We start from the raw sequence: 13,073 nt of genomic DNA, 5'->3' as shown, positions 1-13,073 counted from the left end.
TCACCTGTACAATTGTACCTGCAGGATCAGGTTCTTCAGCCATGAGGTTCAGAGAAACTGATGCTCTTGTACTTCCCCCCTAAGTCAGCATGATGTTGCTGACTGTAGCTCACTGCAAGCAGGATGTGGCTCAAAGACCACCACTTAAGGAAAGCAAACCCAAACACAGCCACCCACAAAAATGAAATGAAGTAAGAAATCAAGTCCTCCCTCAGTCCTTCCATTCACACCTAATGTTTTCTTTATCCAGCTTCACCTTCAAATTTCTCTTGAAGTCTCTCTTAAACATTGCTTTGCCAACCACAAAAAAATGCATTCTCTCACATACACAGACAAAAATTTAGAATTATTTGTTTCATAGAAGAACACACAGGCTGCAGAGGGAAGATGTACCATTCTACTGCATTCTAACTATTACTGTGTGACATGCTTTCCCCACTCCCATTGCTGGGTACCTCTTGACTATGCAAGGCATGAGTACAAATGAAAAACAAAATATTCGAAACAAAAAGATGGACAGCTTCTAACAAGATTTAAGTTTAAAAGTCCTTATGTAGCCAGCAGAAAAAACATATTGGGGAATGAAGTGAAAGGTATTGGTTGAAAGCCATCAAACACTGAAACACTGCCTGACACTCTGCAGCACAGTACAGTCACCAATCCCTTACAGCTCACCAGTGCATAGGACCAGGCTTAAGACTTCCTCACTTGAGTCCTGCAACAGGCCAGCTCAGTTCTCAGGAACACAACTGAGGAGCAGGCCTCCAATGCATGTGCTTAATCCTACCCTGGGGACCCTGGGGTTTCAGAAGCACAGGACAAAGCCCCTCCCAGCAGTGAGGGTGGCAGAAATCCTCCTGTTGCTACACCTGTGTAAGAAGAGAGCGATCTCACAGACAGGAAGCAGTGAGGGGCATTCCACAATGTCTCAAAGCAGACAATTTGCTACACACATAATGCCTTTCAGAAAGAAAACATGATAAACCCTCAAACAAAACACCACACAGCCAGAGGGAAGGCACCTTCCCACTTTCCCTCAGAAAGGGAAGGTGTAGACAGGACTTGATAAGCTTCTTGTCAAGAGAGCTTCCACTTGCATTAAGTTCCATAGATCCCATGTTGTGCTAGTCCACTGAATTATTTTTATCTTTGCTGAATGAGGCTCTGTGACATTAAGGGTCAATAAAATGCTGCTTCTTACTTTCAGCATTTGCTACATTTTATAAAATGTCTTATTTAGAGACACCCACGTGAAAGATTTCTGACAATAAAAATTCCATGCTTCCTAAGCAACTGATTTTCTTAGTGTAGCCTCATAAAATCCTGTTAACTTTCCTTTCCCTCGCTAAAAATTGAAATGTTGTTGTACTAGGTTTCTTTGTACTCAGATATGCCTGAAGCTAGTTTATTTTCACATGCTGAATTGTCCACGCTCATAAGGACTTGCTATTACATTATGCATTTGTGTGCTATAAAGGAAAAAGCACGAACACTGGAAAGTGTCAAAACCATGTTTTTCCTCTTTGTTGATTCATTTTTAAGTAATTAAATTTATTAGAAATAATAAAACACTGCTATCATTGTGAGAACATTACAAATAGGTCTACACCCAGGCTTTAAGTAAAGTGTGCTTTACTCCTCAAATACACCTCCAATTTTTACATCAAATTTTTATTTTAGGTAACAAAACACCGGTAAACAGCAAATCTGAAAATCTTACATATGTTTACCGTCTCTAGAAATAAAAGTACAGTAAGCAAGTTACTCTATCACAATACTGCCAGAGTGCCAAAGTAGTTGCTTCTGTCAATTCCATGTTTTATAAGAAAATCAGTTGTCATTTTACATTAGATTATGAAAATGAAAAAATAATTTAATTGTGAAGAACTATTTCACATTAATCACATTTTAAAAACATCACTATGAAGAATCATTTTCTTCCTTGCACTAACTTTACCAAGTTAGTATTAAATAAATAGGGGTGAAAAATACTGCAATAAACAGCAGCTTACATACCATGTTTACTGGCAAAAGCTCTTAAGTAAGCTCTCCTCCTACTTTACACTGTCTTGTCAATAAATATAACCAAATTGTAAGTCAGTAACTTCACAACATTCTGAAGGTGGGATTTTTTTTTAAACAGCATTATGAATGAAAGTGGAGTATTTGGCAGAAGATGTCCAAGTGGCACAGAATTCAGTGAGTCTACTCACATCTCAAGACAAGCACTTACCAGGAAAGTTTCAGAGCAAGGGAAAGGACACAAAACTAAGGAGTCAGATGCAGATTTTATTCCATTCCCTGCTACTGCTAACCTGCTAAGCGACTGCAGGAAAGCCTACGCTCCTTCGCAGCTTTTCATCTCAGATGCCTAAAACTGGGAAAAAATGATTGTTCCTGATCTTGAGGTGTGTGATTACAGTATGGCTTGTGTACTTCACCAAACAGGACAGAAGTACATAAATAAGGCAAGGCCTACAACCACCAATTATTAATAATATCACTATTATTGAGAAAATAATATGCACTTTTTTCTTTTTCAGGCAATGCAAAACAGCAGCCCATCAAGCCATTTTTAAATTCAGAGTAATCCTTAGGCTGGTTCAGATTTCCATTTCCAAAACTACCCAAAACTGTAGGAGCCTTTTGTGAAATTCCCATGTCCACCAGGACCACACTCACCCCATTACTCTCAGACAGAAACACTGTATCATTACTGATCTTAAAAAAAAAAAAATCAAAAAAACCCAAAATAATAAAAAGGAAGTAAGTCCTAATAATCTTCTGACATGAAACTGAACAAAAAGGCTTCTGGCAATAAAACCCCAGGAAAGGGATGGTACAAGGAAAAGAAATAACATTATATAAGTTAGAAGGATGACTTTAACCTATTTCTTCTCAAGAATATTTTGAAATACATATGATAATAAGTTCAATCCAGCTTTATAGACCCCTAAATAATAATGAAAACATAAATTATTAAGTTTAAAGTAAGCTACAACGGTATCTAAACTGCTCTGAAAAACTTAAATCACTCATGAAAACTGTCCCAACACAGAGGTGCCATATAATTTAATGATACAGGGAAGTACTGTCACTCTCCATTTAGAGGTGACCAAGGGACAGAAGGCTACGCTTCTAAAAGTAAAGACCTCAGAAGCCATCAGCAGGCCAAAGCTGTGCTGCCAATTCCACTGGTGGCCACAGCAGGCCATCATCACAACAGGGCACAGAAAGTCCAACTTGGGTCCAAAATTTGGAAAGCAGCTTCTTTGACTACATCACTTGCCAGAGCTCAGAGAGACAGCCTGCAACACACTCAAAAAATAAAATGCGAGTTTCACTTCAGCTCCTATTTTAATTTATAGTACCTTCCTCCAGTGAGGAACCGCCTTCGGATAAAGAGGGGGATCTGAGCACTACACAAGCCGTGCACTGTTGAAAGAGAAGCAGTGTCTCACCTCCCAGGCATCCAAATTCCACTGCAGGTGTATTTACAAACTTCACACCACAGGTCTCACCAACCTTACCTGCACCTTTTCCACCACCACATGTGGTGGAAGAGCACCTCAGCCCAGCTCACCCAGTCAAGTTCTCCTCTCTACACACCACTCTTTCCCCAGCTCTGTGCTAGAGGACTGCCCTGCCTAATGCCATGTTCATGAGCTCCAGAGACACTGCACATCCTCAGCCCCTGGACCATGAGTGGCAGCAACCTGGAAGAACCTTAAGCTCTGAATGCAAGCAATCATACCAGTGAATTTAACAAGACTTGTCATCTCCTTCAAGATACTCACATGCTTACAGGATTGCCAATTACAGAACCACTAATTTACGAACAAAGTGTATTAAGAGCGTTCCGGATGAACAGGAAAAACAGTTATAAAATAATGGCACGATTACCTCTGATATTTTATGTGGAAAACTGACATTTAATATCTTTAATTATTCACACAACAGCTCCGAAAGAGAAAGGTTTTCTTCCTTGAAGGGAAAAATAAACATGGACAAATTCCTCTCACCATCACTCCTACACTCCTTTCCTAAATAAACCTCCTGCAGAAGCCAATGGAAGTTTTGCAGGCAATGAGCTTACAGCAAGCAGCCCCCAAAAAAGTCCAAAGGGTCAAGGGCAAGCATCTTAAATACTCTGAGTTTACCTCCACACAAACCAGCTATATTTCTGCTAAATTACATGCCTGCTTGACATGGTTTAGCAGCTTGCTGTGCCAAGAGGGACAGTAGCGTGCAACAAACTTTTGAGAGCTTGGGTCAATTTTTGAAACATCCACAAGGCCCCCTGCAAAGCAGCTCATCACTTTCTATCTTGTGACACACCAGCCCTGCATTGGCACTCGCCAAGCTAACCAGAACTCCAGTATGTCAGGACCAAATGACTAAAATCCAGCCATGAACAGTTACTTTAGTGAGAACTGTGTAAGAAAAGAAATCTTCCCTTTTACCAAAATAAAAGCTCCCCAAAGCAAACAGAGATTTCCAGTCATGGACAAACTTAACAACATCTCTATTCTCACCTTAACTAGGTGCATTATTTTCATTGCCTTTTTTTTTAAGCTACAAGGAAAGGTATTTCTTGTCTTCCTCTAAAGCTCCTATGATGTTTTTTTGGTAAAAATGATACCTTATCCTTTTCTCTGTTCAAGCCAGTTCAACATCAGGTGAGACATACATATAGCACGATGCACAAAACCAAGGTCCACTTCTCTCCAAGTGTGGGAAGATTATGATCACCACTTCACTGCCAGATCAACATTCCATGCATCCAAAAGACTTCATAACAAAACTAAAACCAGATAATGACTCAAGACCTGAGTCAAGGTCTCTGAGCTATTCTTGTTCAGTATCCTTTACTATTACTTGAAATAAAGAAAATGTCCTTAGCACTTACAGTACTCTCATGTGACTCTTAACTGAAAACACATAAAATTAAGTTCAGAAACCAGAACATTTGTATTCAGCCCTGATCAACATTTTGAAGCCTATCTGCCAGTTTTGAATTTCCACATGCATTTTTACTTAGAAAAAACTGTTGCAAAAATTACTCTTCACAGAACACAATCCTTGTCAGTAATGCTATAAAACCAAAAGCAATATTCTCCTATGCAACTAGTCTGTCACAAAAAAATTCAGTAATTGAATTTGGTGTTTACACTCTGAGACCTGCACATACTAACCACATCACATACAAAATCCAAAAACCTGAAATTTGAGCGTAAATCTGCAGGAACTGGAGAACAGCAGAATTCTACCTTCGAACCAACTGCCCACAGTGGTTACCCCAGCCTCAACACTAGCTTTGTGGTTATAATATCATACCAGAACAGCTGCTCCCAACAGCCCCCTTCAAGTCAGCATGTTTGGGACCATCACTTATCCTATGTCTGCTATACACTGCCTGCAAAAGGTCAGGAGCATGTTATTAATCATTTGCATTTATGAGTGCTAAGCTTACCCCAAACACATGTCCTGTCTTGTTTTTAATTATGCGCAGAATAGTACCAAGGCGATATGCTACCTCCCACTTCCCATTTTGGGCCAAATGCAGGTCAGTGACAGCATGGGCAATTGTATGAGAAGTGCTCCAAATGCCACTCATTTTATGTAATTTTTAAATGTGACTCCAAAAATTTAGAACCTCTTTCTTCTTTAAACAACCACTTCCACTTCAGCTTAAAAGGTGTCAAACCCTTCAAAAGTTATCATAACTTTTCCCAGCATGCAGATTAAAAAAAATTGATGTGTACCTGAAAATGTAGGAATACTAGCAAATTAAGTAAGTAAGATACATATTTCAAATTAACTGGTCTCTGCATTCATCAATGCTAAGAGCAAAAACAGTAACACAGAATGAGCATGGATGGAACTCTAATTAGCTCTCAGTTTACGTGTTAAAACTGAACGCACTCCTGTTGCATCAGCATTACAGTTCTGCTAAACTTGTCATTGATTCTTGACCTTCACATTTTCTAATTACCTATTCAGTTTACATTCTCAAACTTTTCTATCACTGAATTTTAAAAGGACTCATTACATTTTTGACCTGTGTGTTGCACTTCGCATATTCTAACGTTACTTTGGTCTAAAACTTTTGCCTAAGTCAATCAGCTGGTTGTCTTTACAAAGTTTAAGGGAAAAAACCACCACTAAAAAAAAATAAGTGAAGAGAGCTCTGAATATGCACAACCTTTTAATTTCCAGGTTACCTGGAGGAACGCCTACATACAAACTTTGTATTCTAGCAGTAGCTATTAGCACCTGGAGAAGACGTTTTCTGAGGTGCTAAAACCAGAACAAGCATCTTCCTCATATGAAGTGGCAGCACGAGGACCTCTGTCTTATCAACAACAACCAAGTTCTTTTTTCATGTGTACAGTTCACATACTTACCCAGAAAGGCAAAAGGAAATTACAGACCGACGAAGATGAAGCTGTCTCAAAGTCTTTGTCATGTGATAGTGACCTATAAAGTATCAAATAAAGGCACATCATCAGCACACCATGATTTTACAATATTGCAACTCACCACATCACCAACAAGAGGAGAGATCCCAAAACTTGAAACTTGCTTCCTCCTCACCCCCATCCCAGCTAAGCTGTCATTAAAACAAGATGACAGTCGCAGGAAACCGTAAGGAGCAAACAAAAGATGCACCGTGTCTTTAGAGGGCATTAGGAGTGGGCAAATGGAGCAAATCATCTGAGTGTGCATCAGCAGGGTGGGTTGTTCTTCCTCTGTCTCTCTCTCTCACACGGATGCATGTTTATGAGCGCGCACAGACTCACATACATACACACAGAGATGCATCACGTAATTATTTACACGCACACACAGTAATACTCGCATGTACTATCAAAATAAAAGACAGAAAGTTGACCACCATCTGCAAGGAGGCATACATAACAAAAACCCCGGGGAACTTACACAAGTGAGCGATCAATCCCCGCGCGTGGATAAGCCAAACAACGCAAAAATTAACAAGAAGAATCAGCCGCCAGACCGCAGGTACGAGAACGACCAGGGGAAAGAGACAGACAGACAGAGCGACGGACGAAGGCTGCAAGGCTGGAGCAGTTTCAGGTAATGCCCGCTGCCCCCCGGCAGAGCCCGGCCGAGCCGCCCGGAGCGCTGCGGCCGCCCCGCCGCCCCTCCGCCACCGCAGCCCGCGGGGAGCGACCCCCGGCCGCCGCGGGGGGAGCGGCGCTCGCAGCCGCCGCCCGCCCTCCGCCCACCCTCGCCCGTGCAAAGTGTAGGGCCACCGGAATCCGGGCTCCGGGGTGGGGTGGAAAGAAAAGGTATTAAATATGGAGAAAGACCGCCGTGACCCAGGGTTTTCCCAGTCTCCCCTCCTCGCCCCCCGCCCCCGGTCACCATCAAGTTTGCATCCTAGTTACAAAATGTCGATCTTGAAGGCTGACAAGACACAGGGAGAGGGGGAGAGAACGAGAGAGAGGGAGAGAGTGAGTGAGAGAGAGAGACGAGAGAGTCCATCTTGCTTTGAGGGGGGAGGAGAGGAGCAATAATGCAGCGCATAAATCTCACCCTCCCGGGGGAAAAGTCTGCACAACACCTTTGGGGGCGGGCGGGCGCGCAGGGAAGGGGCGGCGGCGCGGGGGGCTCCCCGGCCCTCCCAGCTGCCCTCCCCGGCGGGCTCCGGCGAGGCAGGCTGGCAGCAAACACCTCCCTGCTGCTCCCCTCCTCCTCCCCGCGGGCCCGGGCGATGATCCCGCTGCTGCCGCCGCCGCTGCCACCGGGGAGGAGGTGCCGCCGCCGGGAGAGCCCACATGGAGACCGGCACCCCGTCCCTGCCCCGGCGGCCGAGCCGGGCCCCTCCGCCGCCCCGCCGGGTTGCGGGACTTGGACGTGTCACCAGCAGGACGGGCAATGGTTTCGGCGCCCCAGGCCCGAGTGACCACCGCCGGCCTGGCGGCGCCCCGGCCTCCCCGCACACACTCACCTCCGCAGAAAACTTTTAACCGCGGGCCTCCCCCGGAAAAAGTGGCGAATCCGCCCCGCACACGGTTAAAGCCCCGCGGCCCCCCGGCTCGGCTGGCGGCGAGCGGGGGAGACCCGGGCACGGTCCTTCCCCGCCCCGGCGGGGAGGGAGGGAGGAGGCAGCAGGCAGGGAGGGAGGGGGCGGGCAGCCGCCTGCCGGTGCCTCTCGCCCCGCCGCCGTGCATGTCGCCTCGGCGGCTCTCGCATCGCTTCGTTTTACCTTCCTCATTCAGCGGCGGCAGCGGGCTGCCACCGATATTCCTAACGCAAACCTGCTGCCGTGCGGCGCCCGGGATTAACGCGACTGCCTCCTTCTCCCCTGCCTCCAACCCTTCCTTCCCCGTCCTCCTCCTCCTCCTCGCAAACCCACACTGGATCGGCTGTCCTCACATCCATGCAAGTTTCATACATTGCAAATAAACCCGAGAGGAGGAAGAGCGAAGCGCCTGGCGGGGAGCGGGGGGAGGAGGAGGAGGAGGAGGGCTGCTTTCTGTAATTTACCAGCGACCCGATCTCGCAGCAGCAAATAACAGCCGAGCACCCATCCGGCTCCCGGCGGCCGAGAGAGACCCCCCCGAGGCAGCCGCCCCCTCCCCATGGCGCCCCTCGCCAAGTTTTCTGTCATCGCGACCACCCAATGTCACAACTTACCTTCAGAAATAGGACTTCGCGCGGCCGAGGCCTGCCGCCACCTCCCCCCGGCCCCCGCCCGCCTTCCTCCCTCCCTCCCTTCCTCCCTCTCCACCTTAAACTTATTGACACAACATAATCCCGCATCCACGCGAAACTCCGGCAGGGCCGCCCGCCCGCCCGCCCCCCCGCTGCCCACCGGGGCCGCCGCCGCCCCGGGTGCATCGCCGATGACTACCGGAAAACGCACAGCCCAACTCTCCGGCCGAGCCCGGCCGCCGCTGTTGTTGTCGGGGTCGGCGCCGGGGTTTTTCCTCCCGCTCCCCGTGCGGCCGCTGGATCGGCTGCTTCCCCCTCTCCGGTTTTATATCCCCCCCGCCCTTTCTCCCGGCGGCGCGGAGCCCCCCAGGCCGGCGGCAGCCGATACCGATCCGCGCACTCTCCCCCGCGCCTCGCCGCCCCTCGGGATGAAGTTTCGTTTCTGTCTGCCGCGATTTCCCTGTCAAGTCCCCCCGGAGAAACGCACCGAGCGGCGGCCGGTGGCCATCCCTCCTCCTCCTCGCCCTCCTTCCCCTTCCTCTCTCCGCCGCTGCTCTTGCCTCTCTCTGTGGCGGCGAGAGGTGCCTGGTTTCAAACGCAGCCTGGCACTGGCTGGCCTACCCCCGCCGCCTCTCGGGCTCAGCTCGCTGGTGTTTTAAATGCCCTGCGCTGTACCGCGATCCACTTGGCCCCCTCCCCGTCACATACCCCCGGTCACCCCTACCCTGCCGGCCGGGCGGAGGGCTGGCGGCACCAACCCACCCGTCCTCCGCTGCCCAAACTTTCAAAACGAAGGCAGGGCTGGCAAGAGGGAGGAAAAGTGACTGGGAGCCGCGGCAGCCGCCGCGCCGGGCAGGGGAAGCTCCGCGCCTCCCTGCCCTCCGCCAGCGCCGCAAGAGGGTGCGGGGGGCTGCTCCGCCACTGGGGCGCGGAGCGTAAAGCGTGGGGCGAGGGCACCCCTCTCCCTATCTCTCCCTCCCTGCCGCTGCCCATCTCCGCCCGCCCGCCCGCCCGCCCGGTGCGGGTCTGCGGGCGGGGGCACTCACCTCGGCGGGGTGCGCACCGCGCCGCTGGGCCGGACGCGGCTCGCAGCGCAGCCCCTCCGCCTCGGCGCCCGCGGAACGCGGCTCCACACAGAGCCATGCAACCCGGGCAGCGCCACAACACTCCCCGCGATATAAGGCGCCCCGCCATTGGCCGGTGCGCTGAGCGACGGGCCCGCCGGCCACTCAGCGCTGCCGTTACACCCGCGGCCCGCGAGGGAGCCGCCGGCGCACACACTCCCCGCACACACTCACACAAAGATCGCCGCGCTGCCCCTCGCAGGGTTCGCGGAGCCCCCGGCGGCGGTGCCGGAGCGGGGTAGGGAGCGGGGGCCGCCCCGGGCAGCGCGGAGCCGTGGCGGCCACAGCGCCGGCAGCCACTGTCCATTGGCCGCTCGGGCAGCGCCGCGAGAGTAAACTACGTCTGCCCTGGGCAGTGCCGCGGGGTAGCGGGGTGCGGGCTCGGCCCGGCCCGGCGCACCCCGAGCAATCTCCCGATAACTTACTCGGCCGAGTTGGGCGAGTTTCATTCAGGGGCCACGGCACGGCGAGGCAGAAGTTGCGGGAGGCAGCAGCGCATCCGCGCAGCCCCTGCTGGGGCAGTAAACACGGGCAGGCACCCCCGCGGCCCGCGGGCGGACGGGCCGGGCCGGCGCTGCCCCCTGACCCGGCGAGGGGATTCAGGCGCGGCGCCGCGCGGGGATACGGCGGAGCTCCGGGCGGTGCCCCCTGCCGTAGGAATCCTCGCCCAGGCGTGGCGGAGAGGCCCTCACCGGGCCAGCATCGACAGCACGGCCGGCTTCACATCGGCTTCCCATAGAGATCGCTCTGTTGGCCGAACTAGCCGAGTATAACGCTGGGGTCCGCGCCACGCTCCGTGTCCTGCCCGGTCCTCTGCCCTGCACTCGCGGACCGAACCTAACACATGGATGTGAAATTCATTTGAGAATTTCTGTGCCTGACGGGCTGATATGCACAAAGCGACAGTGTGAGGCCAGCAGCTTTTGTGTGGCTGCATGGAGATTGTGCTGATGGGTGTTGGAAGTGTAGTCCAACTTTATGGGAGAAGCTCCCTACCACTACAGAAATGAAACAGTGTGGAAGCATACTGCGTACACTGACCCTGTGTATTAAAGTTGGCGAGGGCTTGAATATATGCAACATGAGACCCTCGTGGTTTTTACGCAGAAGATACATGGCATTTATTCTTGGAGTTAGGAAGAACTAATTTTCTAGTGTGGCTCTGTCTCTAGGCAGGATGCTGACTTCCAGTCAGTAATTGTGATATTAAAAATAATAGTTCTAATAAGAAAATAATAGTTAATTTTATTTAATAATAAATTAAGAAATAATAGTTTATTTAATAATAAATTAAGAAATAATAGTTATAATAACAACGGAGATGTAGTCTTTTTTTTTTTTTTCCAATAGGAGAGCAATGTTTGTGTTTCATTTTGACTTTATACATCCAAGGATGTTGCAGAGTTTATTCCATGTGTTCTCAGTCCTGAGCTTTTTTCCAATGTAATATGGTTAATTTCAGCATCTTTCCATGGCTTGTCTACTCTTCTGTCATTCCCCAACCCCTTTTCTCAGTATGGCAGAATTATGTTAAATAACCATGAAATAATATTTCTTATGTCTGAATAATGCAGTGCAGTAAAGTATAAGCTCATATTAGAAAACTAAATTGTATCCATGTTTCTGAGAAAGCATTTTAAATTAGCCTGCACATTTTTTCTTAAGATGTGACAAAAGTATTGTAAATGCCCCACCCTCTTGTTTGTTGTAAGCAGGAGTGTGTTTGTCAGTGCCTGAATAATATAAAAATAACAGCATAAACATATTCTTGTAATGAATGCATTCTACTTCAGTATTTCATTTTCATTGCTAAGAAGGCAGAGCTGACCATCTATCCACTGGAAGTCAGGTGCATGTCAGGTGTCAGAGGCTGGGACACTGGCAAGTGAAGGCACACACATTTCATTAGTCACATATATAAAGGTTGGCCTAATTTTTAGGCAGAGCTTCCTCCTATCACTTCCAGATTGTGCAGTGCTTTGCAGTAGTGGGTAAGCAGCATCTTTTCAGTATGCATAAACAGTTGCTGGCAAGAGTAAGAGGCCTAATCCAGACAGTTAAAACTTCCATGGTGTAGTTTCTTACATGTCAGTATTAGTACTATTAGTGTCCTGGATTTTTACCCATATTAATAACACCACACCATGGAGCCTCTCATACCTCTTCATTGCTAAAATCCTGTCAAAGCAGATAATTAATGAGCAATACAAGTGATGTAGGCACTTAACAGTATACATGAACCTCATTTTAAAGGTTGTTTTATTTTGTTGTTAACAGATCTCTCTATTACACTTGATACCTTTGCTGGCCCTTTCAGAAAAGAGGCCAAGACAAGAACACCTTGCATGTAATGTAGTTTTTTACAGCTGTACAAAATGGATGTACAATGCTTCTAAGTAGAACAATTGTGTTTTGCGTCTGCTTCATACAGTTACAAATGGCTTGTGAGTTAGTTGCAAGGCAGGCCACCTATTAGGTCCATAGAAGCACAAGGATTTTTTCACCTCCTAAGAGAGATGAGTAAGCTGAGGTATGCTAGTATGTTCAGAAAACAGAATGTTTGCATTTCCACTGCCTTTGATTTATTCTGTCCATAGTGAAAGAGAGAACTGTATTTTCTTGGGTTGTCAATACAGGATCTTTTGCCAGCACTGAAGTCATGAAGAGGAGAGAGGGAGAGGATAGTAAATATTTCTGGGTCTCTATTTTTTTGCATATGATTTCAAGCAAATTAATCTCTTTTTTTGCCCACTTGGAGATATTTCTGGCTTTCATCAGCCACTGTTATCAAGAGTTTTGAGGTGTTAGCAAGTGTCTCTAAGGAATTTTTCAAGGGACAGCAAGACAGCAAGTGCTGAAATTTTTTTAGTTGCTTGCTGATTAGTATTTTAGAACTCCATCCACACAAGTTGCATTTCTAGATTTTTCTGCAAAATCTTGTGTCATCAGATGGGACTTTTCTGTCACTTGTGTGTAACTAGTATTAGTTTTTGAGAGTGATGCCCTGACCCTACCTTGTGGCAGGCTCACGTGGGCTGCAGTGCACAGCCAGCCTGCACTAAAGTCGGTGCAGTTCAGCTCAGATAAAGCATTTGCTCTGTTGCCTGCACAGTGGGATTTGGGGCTTCCAAGTTGCATGTCCATGGAATTTGTGTGAGTTCATCTGGGCTTGCCTGCTTTGCACTCAACTGGCGGCAGAGTATCTCCCTGTCAACTGCATGTCCCCTCCTAATTAACCCATGGCACAACATGAAAGACATGTCTGTG

At 48.2% G+C, this 13,073-nt stretch overlaps 1 protein-coding gene across 7 annotated transcripts in view; it reads right to left on the bottom strand.

The window, feature by feature from the left end:
* The window catches only part of BBX (BBX high mobility group box domain containing), a 139,913-nt gene extending 130,147 nt beyond the window's left edge, over positions 1–9,766 (bottom strand). For 5 of the 7 annotated variants that reach the window (XM_063148181.1, XM_063148188.1, XM_063148186.1 and 2 more), the window contains exons 1-2: positions 7,976–8,116; positions 6,408–6,480 (exon numbers count right to left, since the gene is read on the bottom strand). The gene's annotated coding sequence lies outside the window, so the exon portion shown is untranslated. Of the gene's footprint in view, positions 1–6,407; positions 6,481–7,975; positions 8,117–9,169; positions 9,301–9,728 lie in introns of those variants that run through there. The other 2 variants (XM_063148184.1, XM_063148182.1) reach the window with 2 other exon arrangements.
* Positions 9,767–13,073: the final 3,307 nt, after the last annotated feature.

Source organism: Melospiza melodia, chromosome 2 (assembly GCF_035770615.1).
Source record: "Melospiza melodia melodia isolate bMelMel2 chromosome 2, bMelMel2.pri, whole genome shotgun sequence".
NCBI classification, from domain to species: Eukaryota; Metazoa; Chordata; class Aves; order Passeriformes; family Passerellidae; genus Melospiza; species Melospiza melodia.
This window is presented reverse-complemented; position numbering and strand designations above follow the sequence as displayed.